This window comes from Sus scrofa, chromosome 1 (assembly GCF_054392235.1).
Source record: "Sus scrofa isolate SSC_HxYL_T2T_F1_AM1 chromosome 1, Sscrofa_HxYL_maternal_Yorkshire_Landrace_v2.0, whole genome shotgun sequence".
Taxonomy (NCBI): Eukaryota; Metazoa; Chordata; class Mammalia; order Artiodactyla; family Suidae; genus Sus; species Sus scrofa.
Genome location: NC_139383.1, coordinates 56,271,718 through 56,288,104, shown reverse-complemented (window position 1 = coordinate 56,288,104; position 16,387 = coordinate 56,271,718). Strand labels below are relative to the sequence as shown.

The 16,387-nt window shown below is 42.5% G+C and overlaps 1 protein-coding gene across 14 annotated transcripts in view; it reads right to left on the bottom strand.

Moving 5' to 3' along the window:
* The window catches only part of SPACA1 (sperm acrosome associated 1), a 302,933-nt gene that overhangs the window by 122,135 nt on the left and 164,411 nt on the right, over positions 1–16,387 (bottom strand). The gene's annotated exons all lie outside the window — the stretch shown is intronic.

Below are 16,387 nucleotides of genomic sequence, written 5' to 3'. Positions count from 1 at the left end.
ATTGGTGTCCTATGCATTACCATGGCCAAAGAAAGAATGCCCTTCTACCCACAAGGCCCAGATATCCAGGAATTGGAGATCTTCCCCCCCATCCCCCCGATGGACCAGCTAAGGTCTGAGGCAGAGCCAAGAGGAAGAGCAGGTGTCTGCCTGCTGTTGTGCACAGAATGAAATGGTAGCTCCTTCCCTTGTGCATACCGTGTGCAGCGAGGATTCTTGGGGGCTTCCAAGCAATTCCTCCAACTAGTGGATGGTAGAGCTAGCTGGATAGGACCATGAAGGAGAAAAGCAGAAGGAAGCATTTGTCAACTCCACCCCCAGAAAAATCTCATTGTCAGTCTTCCCGGATTCACTGGAGAGACCCAGGTGTGTCTAGAGGTTGGATGCAACATTTGAAGAATGACTTCCTTAGTGAGTTGAATGGTGTTTCCCCAAAAGTCACAACCAAGTCCTAAGCCCCTATGCCTGCGAAAGAAAACTTACTTGGAAATAGAATCTTTGCAAGATGTGATGAAGGAGAGATAAGTTCATCCTGGACTTAGGGTGGGCCCTAAATCTAATGACTAGAGTACTTATGAGAGAAAGAACAGGAGATTGAGACGCACAGGCACGGACACACAGGGAAGCCAGCAGGAGAAGATGGAGGCCGAGCTGACTGAGGCATCAGCAAGCCACAGAGGCTGCCAGCAGCCACCAGATGCCCATAGAGAGCCTGGGAACCCATCTTCCCTCCCCGCCTGTCTACACCTTGATTTGGCATTGCTTGTCTCCTGCACCAGAAAAGAATAAATGTCTGTTGTTTTCAGCCACATGTTGGTGGTCATTTGTTAGAGCAGGCTCCAGGAAACCAAGACAAAGTCCCAATTAGTATTTTCAGGACACTTGGATAAAGGCCACCTAGTGACTATCTCAGAAGTGGTTATTACTGTCTAGGAGCTTGCTTCTCCTCTCCAATTCACTTCCCCGGCGTAGACACACCTCCTCACCCCAGACCTCTCTTTTCCATCTTTTCTTTGTTCGTCTTCCAGAGCAGTAACTTTTCTTCCCAGCTCAGATGTATTCTGAGCTCAGGGTAACAGCCAATTAAGCAGCTCCTCACTGAAGCCCTGTGGTGTACCAGAGGCAGGTCCCAAGCGTGAAGGAGAGGGAAAGCATGATTTTCCTATGCATTTGGTGAGACGTTCAGAGAGCCTTCCTAGCCTGTGTTTCTTCATCCCTATCTTCCCCCATTGGGCTCTTGAAGAGGTAAAATGCATATGATCAATTTTAAACCTTTACTTCTTGCTCTGCACGTCAGCTGCCACCCACTTCTTTGGAAAGGTCTCCTGGGGAGAAGACCAAGACCCAAAGCCTTTTTTTTTTTTTTTTTCTTTAATGCACCTGTTGGCTGTCTGTATGTCTTCTTTGGAGAAATGTCTATTCATGTCTTTTGCCCATTTTTCAATTGGATTGTTTATTTATTTATTTATTTATTTATTTATTTATTGTCTTCTTGCCATTTCTTGGGCCGCTCCTGCGGCATATGGAGGTTCCCAGGTTAAGGGTCTAATCGGAGCTGTAGCCACTGGCCTATACCAGAGCCACAGCAACGCAGATCCGAGCCGTATCTGCAACCTACACCCCAGCTCACGGCAATGCTGGATCCTTAACCCACTGAGCAAGGGCAGGGATCGAACCCTCAACCTCATGGTTTGTAGTCGGATTCGTTAACCACTGTGCCAGGATGGGAACTCCCCAAAGCCTTTTTTGTCCTGTCTTCTTCTGTACCATCAGCATCCCAGTTCCTTCCTGGGCAATACTTCTTAGATTTCAAGAAGTAGCTTCTCACCAAGAGAAGTTTGGACACCTCAGCTCTGTTCCAAGGCTTGGCCTGAGCCTGTGTGGATCAGGGAGGTCACCATGTCCCTAAGAAGTCACAGCAATCTCATTTCTACTTGAAAATCTAACACTCCCCCCAGAACAACTAGCTCCTCAGATTGTCCAAGTTCATACTGAAGTTGCAGATTTTGCTGCTCCCTGGAATTAAAATGTCTCTTTCTTCCTGGGAATTCCCAAAAATGAATGAAAGGACTTAACCAAATCCCCAGGTGGCCCTGGCCCAGTCATTTAACCTCTGCTTGGCCCATTTTGCTTATGAATGCATCAAATGAAAATCGTGAAAAGACATCTTATGAATGAATTAATTAATGATTGAAAGAGGCTCTAAAAAGTGCTATGCAAATGTTAACCATTATTGTAAGGCCTGTGGGAATCTGTGACAAAGCAGGGAGCCAAACTCCAAATTGAGGATTATAACCAAGGAGCAAATGTAAGCACTTTGGAATGTGAAAAACTATTAATATTGGTTACTATGATGGATTCTTTTTTTTTTTTCTAATCCAGATGGAGAGGTGAGAAACCATTAAAATGTGGATTCAGTTTTAAAACCCATGCGAGCCCAGATGCTCTCTGAGTGGTTACACTTCAGCAAACGCCTGCACATTAAAACAAAATCAAAAGATCGAAGGAAACTGGGACTGGAGAAGAAGCAGGTGCATAAAACAAATGCTGTCAGCATATGTGTGAGCACAAACAATGCATTGTGGCCTCGAAAGTCATATGATTGGCATTTGCAGATGCCCATATACATAGTTCAAATACTTCAAAAATAAAACCTCCTGAACTCACCTAATTTTAATATTACACTCATTAGAGAGTGAAAACCTCTCTCAAACCAGTAGCCTGTGGTAGCCCTCCAGGCAAAGTGGCTTGATTTTCTGTTTTCTTTTCCTCAATAAAGGGACCCCTGGCATTATGGGGGCCTAGGGCAGCCATTGATCCTTATAATTATAAACAACATGGGGCATTAACTCATCGCTTTGAAAAAAATGTATTCAAATTCAGCTATCAAGAGGGGACTGAAATGTTTCCCAAAGAAATATAAAGCCATCTCAGCAACAAACCGACAAAAATCAAGAAACAACCCAAACAAGTTTTTCCTATTTAAACAACTTCTGGCTTCAGTAATTATACAAGAGGGGCTTTCCCTGCTGGAAAAAGCAGCTTTTAGTGTCAGGCCTGACTTAACTTCTACTTTCATGCCTGCAAGGCGATTCAAAGCTGTCAGCACTATGTGTTCCTTGGTTTAGCAGGCAAGAGCAGAGTTTTCTAGACTGGCAGCTTCTCCTCTCCAGATCGTCACGATCCATGCGTAAGGAGCAGCAGCCGGGCAGCTCAGGCAACATCCTGAATGGGGAGACCAGAAAAGCAAGACATATCAGAAAAACGTTCTGCTTTCCAAAATATTTCCTTCAAAGGAGAAAAAAAAATAATAAAGTTTGACCTTTCTGGACTGCTTTTGTTGATCATTCTGGTCCAATTCAATAACCAATTATAGCCAAAGAGGCATGCAGGATTGTCTGGGCAAATAATGGTCCTTGAGTTATATAGTAAGTGCTTGAGCTCACATAGTCCTTAAAGGAGCCACAGCTGCTTTTTCTACATACATACCTTCATTATATGATGAAAACAGTAAGTGCCCAAAATTTGGGTGAAACTCATTTATAGGCATTGATCTTAAAAGAGTAACGTGATCATAATGACAGCCAACCCAGGTGGGCTTTGGGCACCGTGATTCAGCTGCGTACATTTGGGCCTCCCAGGACCTTCTTAAGCACCAAAGGTTATAGTTTGTAGGATTCTACTTCTTTGGTGAGTAAGTAAACAAATAAATAAGACTGTTCTCTCTAATAAAAACACAGCTTTATATTCTTTCCTAATCTGTTTCTAATCTCCATTTTCAGCAGAAGTGGGAATGTCAGAATCTCCTGAAAGATTAGAATAATTAAGGGAAATTTCACTAGAGAAGAAAGATTTTAAACCTTGCACTTGACATAAGTTATCTCATATTCCAGAATACCCAAGAAGTTCAACCTCCATGGTGGCCATCTCAGGCAATCCTAGATCCTGACCTTGCTCCCGTGTTCCCATGTCTTTAAAAGCAACTTCCTAACAGAAGAAAGGGTGGGGGAAAATCTGTAATTGTAATGTATACATGTAAGGATAACCTGACCCCCTTGCTGTACAGTGGGAAAATAAAAAAAAAAATAAAAAAAAATAAAATAAAAGCAACTTCCTTCTAACCTGTTCTCCTCCCTGCTCACCATTTGAGAAACCCCACTGTCTACCCACGGGCTCCCCCTTGTCTTCAGGAGAACATCCTGGGTCTGAGATGTTCAGTCTGGATGAGGAACCAGGCGCCTTCAAGATACTAGATCACGATGGCCTTTGGCATTTCATGTCCCAAGACATGTGTCAGGGCGTTGACACTCCAGCCCTGCTGCAGAACACAGCATAGGTATGGGTTGCCCTTCAAGACGTAAGCTGAAGAGACACCTATCCCTGTTGTCAGCAGGTAGCTTTTGGATCTGTCTTTGTTTCTGTCTGTCTTAAACACACACACACACACACACACACACACACACACACACACACACACACCTAAGAGACAACATTCATTCTCAAAAATTGTAACACTCCAAGCCAATGGCGAAGAAGAAAAATATTTTCCTAACTCAGCCTTAATTCACAATGCAGGCAGACTCATTTACAAATTATGTCCCATTGGGCTTTCCTGGGATCAGAAACTGACCCACTGGGAAGCCAGAATGTCTTAAAAATCCTTAGCCACACCCTATGAATGTTTCATTCATTCATTCATGCATGCATGCATTCCTTCAACAGATATTTATCCACTTCCTATAGACACCTTGCTTGGCATTTGCAATATCATAGTGAACAAACCTCCACACAACCCTAACCTTTTATAGGGTAGGACTTACAAGGGTCCAACATCCTGTTCCCCATCCTCTGAGCAGAAAAAAAGTGGAGATCTTTCTTTCCATTATATATGTTAGATGCCCACATAAAAAGCACTCCCTAAAAGAGCTATCATTTAATCTTGAGTTACACCAGGTCACCTTTTACCTGGAGCACAGCTGGTACAGCACTGCTATAACACAAGGCAGCAAGCTAGACAAACCTGGAAGGGCCTTTCAGATTTTTCTGATTCTACAGTCAAGTGATCAGTGACAAAGCCCAGGACCTAGAGATGATCTATCCCTACCTCACACACCCCCATGTCCCAGATGAAGAGACAGGATATAAAGGCACAAGGGGTCTTCTCTAAAGTGAAACAGTTATTAGCAGAAGAAGAACTGCCTGCGGCTCTCATTCTCTCTACCACGCTCAGCTGCCTTATAAAAAAATCTGGCTTCTAGAATCTGACTCCCTGCTGTTCTGCTGAAGCTACCAGTCACCACTGGCCAGTCCAAGGGTAACTCAATATTCCCTGTGTTGACCTCTTTCTAACTCTCCTTCAGAAACAGAGTTTAATAAATAATGGCACCAAGAGTCTCTAAGTGCCGCATGGGAGGGGAAGCAGTATTTCTCTTCCGGAGGAAAATGTGATCGTGGATAAAAGAAAGCTGAATGATAGGCAGCAAGAAAGAGTCACTTACATAATAAAATTGGGGGACATCTACATATTTTGATCATTACGTTGAAAACCAGATCCCTTTTAAGGTTATCTAAGAAGAAACTATGGAGTAGAAGCAAGATGACAGTGTCACGAGGTTTTCGGAAAAATGTATTTTTGTATATTTTTATTCATTGGCAGGTGAGGACAATGACAGATAAATTGTACCTGGCCATAAGATCTGTGTTGTCCAAGGTTACAGAAGCTGACACACTGATTTTCCTACATGTGCCACAAACTTCATTCATTAAAATCAGAAGGCATGGCTTTGTCTGAATGTTTGCATTCTTTTACTCTGCCTACATCTTGAAATACATAAAATGTAAGTTAGATATAAACAACATAATCAGCATCATGGCTCCATCATTTAGAAAGCAATTTTGGAGGCAAAAAAAAACTTAGGGTTGGAAAGTGCCCTCCACTTGTGGTCTGTAGCTCTTGCTTCATTTCTTCAGCCCTGGTCTTCAAATCTTATTCTTCTGGGGTGAGTGGGGGTTAAGATTGCGCTCCCTCAGAATGTGCATGTGCACGTTTTAAAAGTTTTTATTAGGTTCTCTTTTATTACCTTTATGCGCAAATCCCTGGTGGCCACCCTCCATTTTTAATAAGCTGGAAATCCTGTCAAGTGGCTGTTCAGTGGTCACATTTAACTAGCAGGCCAGTTGCAGAGCCACAAGGTCAGCCACTGGGCTCAGGAGGATGCTGGAGGGGGAGCAAACTGGCTCAGCCTCCCCATTTTCAATGAAGGCCCCATCCATTCTGCTGCTCATTCAGAGTCAAAGGGATTTTAAAGCTCATTCACCTCCGTGGGAGAAGGGGGCCCAGGGGAGAGGGTGCATTTTGCTCCTCGATATCAGGAAACAAAGAGGTGGCTGAGCACAGTGTGACAGTGCATTATTATTATTGCTGTTGCTGTTCTATTTTTCTTATGAATATGGAGTTTTAGTAATAAAAACAAACAGGTCTCTCAGCCAAGAGGCCAAGAAAGCCTGGAAACACGTTTCTTGCTGGAAAGGCACTCTGGGTTCCACGCTTTATCCCACCATCTCTCTCTTTTACATAGAACAAGCTGGGGTCAGGAGAAGATGGAGAGTTCAGGGGGGCCGCACAGGAATCCTGAACAATCCCAGGCATTAGTATGCTCGTCACTAGAAAGGGAGAAAGGCAATATAGGAAGTAATTGTCAAGAGACAGAAACCCACTAAGCTAGAGAGGTATTGGCCCCCTTTCCAAAGATTAAAGGTCAGAAGTGAGCTCTGAAACAATGCCAGTTAGGATACATATCTACATGCCTTTGTGTGTAGGTTGAGATGCATCCTCAGATCTGAAAACGACACTGACTTTGGGTCTCCTTCCTCCCAGCACTGTGCTGCTAATGAGGTCACTGCCAGCTGTTTCCACTGGCTGGGGGAGACCAGGATGTGGAAAATGTCCCCCAAAACGTTTGGAAGGGAGTTAAATAACACAGATGACCGTGAAATCAGGAACCTCGTAGTAGATCTAATACAAATTCACGGGGTTCCCCAAAGTCAATGTAGGCTTTAGGGTCTGGCAGATTGGGTGACCTGCTCAAGAATCTCAGTTCAGCACTGCTCTGAATGCTATGAGGAAGAGAACTCCACCACACACCCTCAGGCATGCATTCATCAATGCCACATGGACCATTCCTACTGGAGATGATAAGCTTTTCTCAGCTAAAATTGCACAACCATCCGGTCAACCCAATTCCTGGACTTCTCTCACATGAAGGTTTAAGGTAACATTTGGGCTCCCAAACTAACCCTCACCCATATTCCTCTCCACCTCTGTGGAGATGCCAGAACAGATATCTGAACAAGAATCCAAACATGAGCTTTATTAATAGACTAAGCAACCATCTAAATAGCCCCTCGCCTGAGGTTTAGGCTTCCTGGGAACAGCTGGATTGCAATATGTGGTTTGGCTTCATATCTGCTACTTCAAATTGAGGACAGATAGACCCGATGGGGAAGAAGAGATCTGACTAGGCACCTCGTTGTAGATAGAAAACCTGGAGCAGAACGTGAAAATGCCTGTCCCCCCTCAATACCGTCATTAATATAGGAAGACCCTGCTTTGAGTGTAGAAAGCAAGGAGGAAGTGGCCCTTCCATTGATCAAAAAGCCCATTCCCTTTTTATTTGTTTTACTGGTGGTGGTGGGTTTTGGATTTTTGAGAGACATGGAACATATACTCATTTTCTTCTGAGGAACACAAGCCCAATCTCTCATAATTTGCCAAAAGAAATACCAAGCTCCTGCCATTTGTATTAGCCACTTATTGACTCAAGGGCAGGATCAGGTGGGAGAGTGGAGAAAGTGTCAGGAAGGGCTGACTCTGACTCCATTGTTTGAGAAAAGAAAAGCTCTATCCTTCATTAAAACATGGAAGAGGGGTGTCAATAATTAGTCCCTTCCCCCAAAGGATTATAAATACAGAGGCAGAGAGTACCATTGAGAAAGGCTATCACGCAGTTCCAGAGTAACCGGTCAATGAAATTTAAGGTCAGCAGAGAAGAGCAGGGTATTTTTAAGGTCCTAACACAACTGAACATGCTGTGGAAGATGCCAAAGAAATAAAAGAAAGCGTTCCTATCTTTATAAGGCAGAACGACAAACTTGTGTAAGATTTAACAAGGGAAAAATATAAGAAAAATACAGGCTAATAGAATAATCAAGTTCATATTGTGTGACACAAATTATAATCCTTGTTAGGTTGAGAGGAATAGAAGAAAATTGTGGCACAGAAATGGTCAAGGAAAGTTCTTTAGAGGACGTGGCACTTGACTCAGCCCACGTAGAAAGTGAAGGGAAATCATCACAGATAAAGAAGAGGATAATAATGAGGGCAGAATATGGTGAAAGAGGGAAGACGGAAAACCTGGTCCAGGCAGAGAAGCCAATGATAAGGGCAGTGAGAGAAAACACAGAGTTAAGATGGAGATGGTTGCTGGGGGCCCCGCAAGTCCGGACAAATCATTAAGACTGGATGTGATAAACACTGTGGATTATGACAGACTTTCTAGCACACAGATACCTGCTGAAACAAATAAGGTTACCAATGGGATGGTCTTTGGGCCATGCAACAACATTTGAAGAAGAGGATTCTCAGTCAGGGTCATGCAGTCTCTGGGATTTAGAGTTTTTGGAGCAAACCTCCTACTCCTACGAGGCATTTTATCTTTCCTTTTCTTATGTTATAACTTAGGGGCTGGAAACCTGCTGGAAAGAGGGGGAGTATGCCACATCTCCAGTGACCCTCTCCTCCTGCACAAGAAAATGCCACACTCTTGCTCTGCACCCCTCCTGAGAAGATCTTTCAGTCTGTGGGGTCCAGTCTCAGCTCATGTGCCAGCATCAAGGTACCTCCTGAGAATACTTGTTGAACCCCAGGTTTCCTGAAGCAGAAGGATGACAAATGATCAAGAAGTAACTAGTTAGGTTACGCCACAACCCTGTATGAGTTTGTCCTTAATCCCAGCATTGTCTGTGCCCTGGGAAGCTTGTCAAACCCTACATCCACCATGCCACAGTTCTCCATCAACTCCTTCCCCCGAAAGGAATTCCACCCAAGGGAGTGCATTTGCCAGTCTTCAGTACCTCCTAAAGACATCTTTTTCTATTAACAACTTAAATGAGGTGTTGTTTTCATGCCATCAAATTCACCTGTTCTACATGTAAGATGCATTGATTTTTAGTAAGTTTACTGATTTGGGCAACCACAATCTTCTATGGAACATCTCCAGCACCCCAGTATGATCCCCGATGTCTGCTTTCACCTAACATCTTAATGATACAAGAGTAAGACCAAGACACAGGGGGAAGGAAGGGGAGGAGTGCACTTTATGGGGTGAAAGAACTCAGAGAGATGCAGAGGGGAAAGGCAGGAGGAAGACTTCAGATCATCTCAGAAGATGTTGTTGGAATGCATGGCACGGTGGCCAGTTCTTCATTGCTGCTCCTCAGGGAAAAGCCGTGGGATTACAAAAGCAAACATCCTCTTAACATATGATCCAGCGATGGTGATCCTTAGTAATTACCCAAAGAAGTTGGAAACTTACATCCACACAAAATCCTGCCCATGGATGATCAGAACTTTATTCATAATTGCCCAAACTTGGAAGCAACCAAGACGCTCTTCAGCAGGTGAATAGATAAATAGACTATAGTACATCCAGACAACGGAATGTTATTAAGCACTTTGAAAAAGAGCTATCAAGGAGTTTCCATTGTGGCACAGTGGAAAACGAATCCAACTAGGAACCATGAGGTTGCAGGTTCAATCCCTGGCCTCGCTTAGTGGGTTACAAATCCAGCGTCGCCGTGAGCTGTGGTGTAGGCCACAGATGCAGCTTGGATCTGGTATCGCTGTGGCTGTGGTGTAGGCCGGCAGCTGTAACTCCAATTAGACGCCTATCCTGGGAACCTCCACATGCCGGGCGGTGAGGCCCTAAAAAAAAAAAAAAAAAAAAAAAAAAAAAACAGAGCTATCAAGTCATGAAAGGACATGAAGGAAATGTAAATGCGTAGTATTAAGTAAAAGAAGACAATTGGGAAGTGTTGCAGACTATGATTCCAACTATGTGACATTCGAAAAAGGCAAAACTATAGAGACAGGAGAAAGGTCAATGGTTAGGGGTTGGAGGGAGGAGCAAATAAGTACAGCACAGAAAATTTTTAGGGCAGTGTAAATACTTTGTATAATATCACAAAGGTAGATACAAGTCATTATTAATTTGTTCCAACTTCCGCAATATACAATACCCAGAGTGACCCCTAATGTGAATTACAGACTCTGAGTGATTATGATGCACCAATGTAGGATGATCACCTGTGTGACAAAGGTACCACTTTGCTGGAGGATGTCAGTAATGGAGGAGGCTCTGCTTATATGGAAGCAGAGGTCATATGGAAAATTTCTCGATAACTTTCTTTCAATTGTACTGTGAACCTAAACCTATTCTTGAAAAATATTGTCTTTAAAAAAAGCCGTCAGAGTACATGGCCCCGCCAAATGCAGTGCAATTGGTAGCAAAGTGTAGAAGATCCCTTTTCCCAGAATTCCCAATACCTAATGTTGCACTTTGTGCGGGGTTAATACTTAGATGTTTGTTAAATTGAAATGGGTTGGAGGGATGAGGGATTGGAGGGGGAAATCCTTTCTCCAGGGTATTTGTCACCAAGCATCCTTTCTCACCAGTTTTATTTTGGGTGATTACCTCATTCCACCATGTGTTATGTGTCGTCTTAGAGGGACAGTAATTCCAGGGATCCAGGAAGCCATAGAATAAGATTTTCTTCTTTTTCACCCCAGCACATCCAGGGACAAAGGTGTCACTTGGACTCACTTTAAACCAATGACATGAGATCAAAAGAAATGGCACACTGTCTATGGCCACAGCTGTCCTGACCTCAAACAGATTCAAGCTGCTATGAAGCAGGTGTTTGCTTCCTGCTTCCAGGCTTCCAGAGATGCCTTATTCCTACCTGTTCGAAACCCAGTTGCCCATCTCCTACTGATTCTGTGAGTCCTTCCAGTAATCCCTTATTACCCAGATTTGGATTCTGTTGCTTGCAACCAAGAAATCCTAACCACTTCATGCTGTTTAAAAGCAATGGCGATGACAGAGGTGAGAGGTGACAAGGACCTAAATTGGGTAATGGGGTGGCTTCCCCAATAAGGAAATTCAGGGGTAACTATTTTGTGACTAAAGAGAGATTTCGAGGCAGAAAAGGGAGTGAAGTCAAAGTTGATGCCAACGTTTTATACCGCGTGTATTTCTACCAGAAACTGTTTTCGGTCATTTGAACGTTCACCCAGGTGGGCTGAGAAAAGTGGTTGCACGTTTCTTATAAATGGATCAACAGAGCAAACTATTTTAAGACCTAACATATGAGGATGAATAATTTTCACATGCTTTTCACTTCGCAGAGAGAACCACCACCACGGCTTGTGAGGCAGTTGGTCTCACGGCTCAACCTCACGCACGTGCTGCCTGGGCAAGTGAGTCAGTCCCCTCCAAGTGCTGCTTCCTGCTGAATGGAAGAGCCAAGCTTGTGAGTCAGCCCTGCTCGCAGCCAAGAGGCTTTGATTCAGGATTATTTTCTGCCTTACCACACAAGGTTCAAAATGTCCAATCTCTTTTCTCTAGCACTGATGCCCAAATAGTGGCTTCATTAAAAATGTTCATTTTTATATGATACAAATGGACTTATTTACAAAACAGAAACAGTCTCACAGATGCAGAAAACAAACTTACAGTTAGGAAAGGGGAAATGTTGGGGGGGATAAATTAGGAGTTTGGGATTAGCAAATACATACTGCTCTGAGGACCTACTGTAGAGCACAGGGAACTATATTCAATATCTTGTAATAACCTATCATTTAGAACACACGAAAAAGAATATATATGTGTATGTGTGTATAACAGAATCACTTTGCTGTCCACCAGAAACTGACACAACATTGTAAATCAACTATACTTCACTTTTTTAAAATGTTCATTTTTAGAAATCATTGATCCTTTCTGCGCTCCTCCAAAATAAACATATAAATAAATAAAAGAAAGAAAAAGCAACCAAGAACGAGCAAAATGGTGAGGGGTACCATATCACATGTTAATGCTGAATGCCAGCTTCAATGGTTCAATGCCCAGTTTATGATGATGACAGAGCTCAGATGAAATGAGGATAGAAGAAATGTGCTATCACATGAAAACTATTTATGAATTTCCAGGCTGTTTGTCAATGAATAAAAGCTATGATCATTGGATAGATACACATTTTGTTAGTGCTACTTCGAACTGACACTTTGCCAAATTGCTACCATCCTTTCAGGGACGGTGTTTGAGGGAAATCATGACTTAATGGACTAGAGCTAAAAGGCTGGGCAAAAATATCAGGGCAGCAGCCTATTACTAAAGGGCTATGGCATGAAAGCCTTGGAATGCTTGTCAGTTGGAAGGGATCTCTGAGGTCACAGGGTCCAATCCTACTCGCCCGTGCCCTCCCCCGCATCCCCCTGCCCTTCCCCCCCGCCCCCCGGCTGAAGCCTGCCAATTAGAACACACTCATAGATAATTTCAATGGTGTTGTATCACATACAAATGCTAGAGTGAGTCTCCTAGTGTTTCACAGACTGGAAATCTGATCCAAGAGCAGGAATAGATTAGCAGAGTTTATCTAGCGTACACATGAATCCTCTCATTGCCCTCTTTAGAGTAGAAATATGTCATTCTAGTTCAGTTTCCTGGGGTCACAAAGATAAGACAATATCTACTTCGATTTCAAACAGAATCCTTTATAGATAAAAGAAGCTTTTCGGTATAGAAAATAAAACGGCTTTTCAAATAGCCTCTCACCACAGTTAGTAATAATTTATGCTTGGTGAACAGGAAAATATGCTGAATTTATTCATTTTACTGCGCACCGCCTGTCGAAAGGGCAAGCTGATAGAGAGTAGGGGTGGGTAACTTATCAGGATTTGCAAATCTGATATAAAAGATTTTTGTAATTCCTCCGGACTTCATGAGGAGAGGAAAATTAACTCTGAAGGTGCAGAACAAAAAAATTCCTCTTACTGTCAGAGCCATGGTATCTGGCATTTTACCACATAGGCGGTTCTAGATGCTGCTTTTTCTTTTGTCCTCCAATATAAATGTTTGCCACACTTTTGAGCCCTTATAAAAAATTATGTCACAGCAGATCATCTGTGGTTATGAACCTAGAGTCTGGCCTAGTTTCATGGGCACTTTCCTGCCCCACTTTCATAAACACCTCTAATAGCTGGATAGCAGTTTACTCTCCTCCTCTGCCAACCAGCCCCGTTGCTTTAGTCAGGGCATATTTGTTTTCAAGCCTAATTATTTCTGAAGGAAAACTTAATTTTCTTGCATGATTTCCAGGCAATGTTTTAGAATGTCTTGTGTTTCCTGTCCACTTTGAAATGAAAGATGGTTTTTATATGCCCAGGTGGTCTCCTCATGTAGTAGGAGCTGTTGAAATGCCTTACTTTCAAACAATTGTTCAGAGGACATCTGTGGCTTTCTGCTTCACGTGGCAGACAGGCCATTAGGTACAGCTTGAAATTTAGAAAATTAGCCTAAATCAAAGTGCATCGGATAAACAACAAGGTGCTATTACATAGCACAGGGAACTATATTTAATATCCTGTAATAAAACCATAATGGAAAAGAGTTTTTAAAAAAATTAAAAGGCAGATAACTGAAGTCTTAACTCATATGTCACCTCTTTCTTTTTGCCAACATGTCAACCAGTAAAATCTTTACCATAAGTTAAAATTACAGCATGAAGTTTGGGGCATTTTGAAGAGAAAAAAGGTGTAAAGAGTTCAGAATTTAGCAGGCCCATTGTATAGACCTGATATGTTTGGGTTTTTTGTTTGTTTTTTGTTTTTAAAAGCACATCACAAAATTCTAGCTGAAAACCCGTTACATACTATGGCTTAATGATACTATGTCTCATTTGTAAAAATGATAGCTTAAACATGAAAATACTGCATTTTCTAGACAAAAGCTTCTTTCTGTACCCACTTCTTTTCCCGTTTAAGTCTGAAAGGACACAGGCAATGCCACCCACTAAGAATTCTTGGAGGTAGCTGGGCAGAAACCTCAAATTTCAAAATAACCACACTCTGGCCTACCACAACCACATCCTGGATCGTCAAAAGTGAGGAAATCCAATGATGAAAGTTTTTCTTCATCCCACAGGAATCTGGGGGGAGGGGAAGGGCTACATAGCTCTAGCTACTGAACCCATGGTTTTGACATTTTTGAGCTTTCTTCCCCTGAGGCTGTATCTCCAAATATTGCTGTAGTCACCTATATGGAGAGCCAATCCATCCATGAACTGAACACAAACACATGCTCCAAAAAGCCATGCTCCTCAGAGGCCCAGGCCCTCTCCTCACATGTGGAGACAGCTCTGAAGCAGAATCAGACTCATAATCACACCGCAATTGTGAAGCCCAGAGGCAGTATGGGATGCCAAAGGAAATTGCAGTTTCCCAAGTACCATCCAGTCAAGGGTTTCCATACTCTCCTAGAATTCCTTTCATCACTACCACTCAAAGGGTTAACAGTGTGGAGTCTTTCATCTTGGTGTGTTTGATTATTCATCCTTAGGTGGTAACCTAGAGATAGGATCTGGTCAAAGAGTTCCATTCCTTGCCCTTGCTGCTTCCTAAGTCATGAAAACCGTACTCTTAAGAACGTCCTTTGACTAGTTCCTTGCCTTCATTCTGAGGGATATAGGTAAAGCCTTGGCATAATCAAGAAAAATGGCAGGTACTCAGCTTACCCACCAGAAGCAAAGTACCACCGTTTAAAATAAAAATAAAATACAGCTCTTCCATCCCCAGTGGACTTTTCACTCACTAAAGAAGCATCATGATAAACCAGGAAGTCTGGGCTTTGGGTCAGACATACTTGGATATAAATTTCTACTCTATTAACTGTGCATCCTTGAGCAAGTTATCCTCATCTTTGAGCCTGTTTCCTCAAATTTAAAAGACTTTGATGAAGAAGCAATGCAAAACCCTGTGGGGCACGTAGTAAGCACATAAAAAATGTAAGCTATTATTATTGTAATTTCCTTCATAGAGAGGCTGTGCAGAATTAAATGAGATAATATCTGTGGGAGATCTGGCTCACTGGTAGGAGCTCAACAATTAATTCCTTTCTTCTTAGAGAAAATTAAGTCCCTTCTGAATCTGAGATTTTTTTATCAAGCTATAATTAATGTACAATATTATGTTATAGGTATAAAATATAGTGACTCAATTTTTAAAGGTAATGCTCTATTTATAATTATCATAAAATATTGGTTATATCCACCTGCTGTACAACGTATCCTTCTAGCTTTTTTTTTTTAGGGCTGCACCCACAGCATATGAAAGTTCCCAGGCTAGGGGGTCAAATCAGAGCTGCAGCTGCCAGCCTACACCACAGCCACAGCAACGCAGGATCCGAGCCGTGTCTGCGACCTACACCATAGCTCACAATAATGCTTAACCCACTGAGTGAAGCCAGGATCAAACCCACAACCTCATGGATACTAGTCAGGTTTATTATCACTGAACCACAATAGGAACTCCCCCTTACAACTTATTTTATTTTTTTAAATTTTTATTTATTTATTTATTTATTTTGTCTTTTTTTTTTTTTTAGCTATTTCTTGGGCCGCTCCCGCGGCATATGGAGGTTCCTAGGCTAGGGGTCGAATCGGAGCTGCAGCCACCGGCCTATGCCAGAGCCACAGCAACGCGGGATCCGAGCCGCGTCTGCAATCTACACCACAGCTCACGGCAACGCCAGATCGTTAACCCACTGAGCAAGGCCCGCAACCTCATGGTTCCTAGTCGGATTCGTTAACCACTGCGCCACGACGGGAACTCCTACAACTTATTTTATACATAATAATTTATACCCCAATCCCCTTCCCCATGTTGCTCCTCCCCCTTCCCCTCTTCCCACTGGTAACCACTATTTTGTTCACCATATTTATGAGTCTGCTTCTTTTTTGTTATATTCACTAGTTTGTTGTATTTTTTAGATTCCACATATAAGTGATACCATATAGCATTTGTATTTCCCTGACTTATTTCACTTAGCATAATGGCCTCCAAGTCTATACATGCTACTGCAAATGGTGAAATTTTCTTCTTTTTATGGCTGAATAGTATTCTATTGTGTGTGTGTGAGCACCACAGCTTCTTCATCCATTTTTTTGTTGAGGGACACTAAGGTTGTTTCCATGTCTTCACAATTGTAAATAATGATGCTGTGAACATTGCAGTATATGTATTTTTTCAAATTAGTATTTTTGTTTTTTTTTG